A 4,293-nucleotide genomic window follows, 5' to 3' on the forward strand; every position below is an offset into this window, starting at 1 on the left:
TTCTTCGTTGGAGAAATCCCCCCCCCAGGGTTTCCCCCCCGGTTTACTTGTTTACTGTGTGTATTGTATCCCTGTTGTTGATTTTCAAATTTGGTGTAATTTGATTGTAAGGGTAATAAATGTTTAGAAGACATGGATAATAATGAAGAAACCCAAACAGGATATAAGCAGAGAGGCAATATAAGTGGAACAGCACAGTCTGTGTGTTGAGATCAGCTTTGAAGTCCCTCTTATTCTCACCCGTAAGGTCGATTAGGCTTGTGGGCATGAGAGGAGGAGTGGCTTTTCACAAGTGCTTCCACCTCTATGAAATTAAACTACTGCAGTTTGATTGGCCTCTTTGATCTGTTTTTTTTTTTTAAAACAGGCTTTAAAAAACCATCTATTCCTGCTTCTCTTTCTTGATAGCTTTGCAGCCTCCAAGCCACATAGGGCTTTGAAGGTTAAAACCAGCGGCAAGGATTGACAGTGGAAATGCAGTGGGAAGCAGAGCAGAATAGCTACCACATTTTTCTGTGTATAAGACAATGCTTTTTGCTTTAAAAAATTAGGCAAAAATTGGGGGTCATCTTATACACAGATAGTGAATGCAGGGGGGGGGGTCGTGTGATTAGTGGCAGCAGCAAGCAGGAGATTGGCAGTGGCGATTGGGCGGTTGATTGGTGGCTGCGGCAAGGCCTGCTGGCGATTGGCTGTGGCTGCAGCAATTGGGCAGGTGATTGGCAGCTGTGGCAAGTGGGCGGTGGGATGTTGGTGGCGGTGAGCAGGCAGACAATTGGTGGCTGTGGTGAGGTATGCAATCGGCAGTGGCTGTGGCAAGCAATTGGCAGTGGTGGGCAGGCGGGTGAACAATTGGCAGAAGTGACCTCCCCAACCCCCCAAAAAAGCTAAACAGCTTAATTTCTTAATTTTGGGTTACAAAAAACAGGGGTCATCTTATACACGGAAAAATACGGTATTTATTATTTAGACAATATAAACTGATAAATTACAATCTTCTCTAAGCAGTGTACAAGAAACACAGTGCAATGCAAATAATAGTTGCTATATAAAATCTATAAAATCAGAAAATGCTGGTTCCTGGCCTTGTTCCACTGAGGCATTGTGGGAAAATAAAATGGTAGCCCCCAGCAAGGGACCAGAAGCAATAACTGAAATCTCCCTTCCCTGCGTTGTCTCCCAGAAGAAGCAGCAGTATGAAAAGGGTGGCGGAGAGGTTGACTGCTTGCAGACACAGTCTCCGGTTACTGGGGAAAAGACCTGGAGAGGAGGGGAATCATAGAATCATATAACTGTAGAGTTGGAAGGGACTTCGATGGCTGGGAGGATTTCAGTCTTGGCAACTGATGCATGGGGTAAGACCTACTGGAGAGGAGGTGCTGTCCTCGTTAGGCCTGACACTCAGTTGATTGTGGTTTTGCTCATAAAGAGTTAACTCCAACTTTGAGCAGTGTGATTTACTGCTGGCTTGCTCTTGGGCAGGGACGCGGGTGGCACTGTGGGTTAAACCACAGAGCCTAGGACTTGCCGATCGGAAGGTCGGCGGTTCGAATCCCCGCGACGGGGTGAGCTCCTGTTGCTCGGTCCCTGCTCCAGCCAACCTAGCAGTTCGAGAGCACGTCAAAGTGCAAGTAGATAAATAGGTACCACTCTGGCGGGAAGGTAAATGGCGTTTCTGTGTGCTGCTCTGGTTTGCCAGAAGCGGCTTAGTCATGCTGGCCACATGACCTGGAAGCTGTACGCTGGCTCCCTCGGCCAGTAAAGCGAGATAAGCACCGCTACTCCAGAGTCGGTCACGACTGGACCTAATAGTCAGGGGTCCCTTTACCTTTACTGATCTTGGGCACAAAGATACTGAGCAATGGACCATCCCTTCACCAAAGCGCTATTGCTGTCTGCCACCTTTCATTGCCGTTTGCCGCCTCTTGTTGCCACTGTCAGAAGGCAGGACCAGCTGGTCCTCTTTACACACCGAAACTGGCTCTGGTGATGTGTCTCATATGCACAGGCTTTGGCACAATTTGGCTGCTTTCGATCTGTTTTGTGTTTGGAGAGAAGCAGCGAGCCCAAAGTGCAAGGCTGCAAGTAGACTCCGCTGAGCAGGGGTGATTCCCCATCCTTCTGGGATCAGCCTTCCCTCTCTAAGCTGCACCCACATGGCTGTCTTTCCCAGTGGGGGAAATCCAGCTTTTTAATCCTCCGCTTGGCTCCAGAACTGTTCTGCCTCCTTTTCTGCCATCGGTCGCTTGGCTGTTATCTCTGGCATGCAAGTTAAGTATCAGGATGACAACCAAGCCAGCATCCTTTTCATTGTGTAAGCGAACCCCGGGCAGAGAAGCAAGGCTTTGGTTCAGGAACCAGCTATTAACATGCGGCAAGGGAACCTCGCGGCTGGGATTTGGCAGAGCTCTGCTCCCTTTCTCTTGGAATTGTCATTTGTCAAGCACCGAGCTGACAAATAAAAAGAAATGTCTCCCCTCTTTCCTGGTGAGCGTGCTGTCCATCTAAATAAGAACCATGACAATGGGGGGGGGGAGAGAAGCAGGGGTACAGGGAAAAGGAGTGGAAGACAAATGGAGAACAATGATCACCTCTGATCTCAAGAGGTTAGCAGAGTTGGAGGGGATCAAGGACCCATCTTAGTCCAGCAATCCCCACCCTCACCGGGACCACTTCAAAATTGCCAAAGGCTTTTTGGGGAACCCACTGAACGAGTTTAACAGCTCTCTGAACAAGGAAGTTTCTCCTGATGCATTGCCAAAACCTGCTTCCCTAAAGCCACTGGTTTTAGGCCTGCTCACCGCAGCAAGAAAATTCTGCTCTTCCTCCATTTAAACAGAAGCTCCTGGGTTCTTTAGAAAGGCAGCCTCTTTCAGCCTTCATTCTGTAGTGATACTGAACCCAACAAGGCTTCTGCTTCAGGAGACCCATTGGCCGGGCACGCTGTTTCTGCAGTCCCCATTGGCTGGACACACTTTTTCCTCCTCCAATCAGGGAAGACATCATCTGTCAGGTTTCAGTGAATTCTGATCCTCCCTGCTCTCACGGCAGACAGCCAAGGAAGCTCTTACCGTCTTTATTCAATATTCACAGCAAGAGGCCTCTGTACACTGCCTTCCCGGCATTGTTCCAACTGAGCTCCTTTCCCCTCCCTTCCTAGCAACAGCTCTTCCCCTTACGGTGTCCGCCAGGGGCTAATTGTCTCTGAGTCCTTCGCTCTTCCACTTTCAACGCACTCCGGGTTCTGGGAGAAGGGGGGTCAGAAATGCTCTCCCCAGTGATAACGTGTCAGCTGGCTGCTCTGTCTCTGTCTCCCCCTTCTCTTCTCCCAACACCTCCAAACTCTTCTGTTCACTTGTCTCTGAGCTATGACCTTCCTCAAACCACTGCTGTAATTCAATACTGCCTTCCTCTTCTCCGGAAGGTTCAGCTGGAGGGGGGGACGGTCTCCACCATCACCATTCCTTCTCAGTCTCGTACACCTCAGTCCAGTCCCTGACATCATCTCAAGTAAGAAACAACAACGCACAGTTAGGTATTGACCACATTTCAGTTTCACATGTTTACGCAAATTGCTATGCAGCTTATGCAAAATAGAGCAGATAATAATTCGATACATATAAAAACATTCTACATACATATAAAGCAAAATAAGGTAAAGGTAAAGGTAAAGGTAAAGGTACCCCTGCCCGTACGGGCCAGTCTTGACAGGGGATTCGCAGGATACTGGATAAGTCTGCAGGCTTCAACAGGATGATGCAATACTCTGCTGGGTCAGAGTGACTCAGCAGGAGTGTGATTAGTGTAATTGGCTGTTTTAAAAAGGAAAGCCTGTTTAACAGGGGGTGTGGTGGTTGTGCTGTAGTGTGGTGGTGCTGTGGTGGAGAGTATTCGTTTGTAAGTACTCTGTATGGACTGTTTCTTTTGTAAATACCTGTACATAGCTCACATTAAAAAGGACTGCACTGAAAAACCTGGAACTCTTAGTGTCTTGCTGAAAACGCCGCGTGGAATACGCGACAGGGTTATGGGCCCAGCACGCTTCCGCTGCGCAAGAGTACAGGTGGCAGTTATCTAGCCGTGGGTGCTGGAGGTGAGCTGCAGGGATGGAGCAGTCCAGAACTGGCGTGTTGCTGGAGAAGCTGACGGCCACGAACTACAGCATCTGGTCGGTCCGCATGCAACACTTCCTCAAGCGTGAGGGCCTGTGGAAGGTGGTGGAAGAGCCACCGCAGCCCCCTGAGGAGGATGAAAAGGATGAGAAAGCTTTGGCTACGATCATCCTTGGAGTGG

The sequence above is a fragment of the Podarcis bocagei genome (genome assembly GCF_964188305.1).
Source record: "Podarcis bocagei genome assembly, chromosome: 13".
Classification (NCBI taxonomy): domain Eukaryota; kingdom Metazoa; phylum Chordata; class Lepidosauria; order Squamata; family Lacertidae; genus Podarcis; species Podarcis bocagei.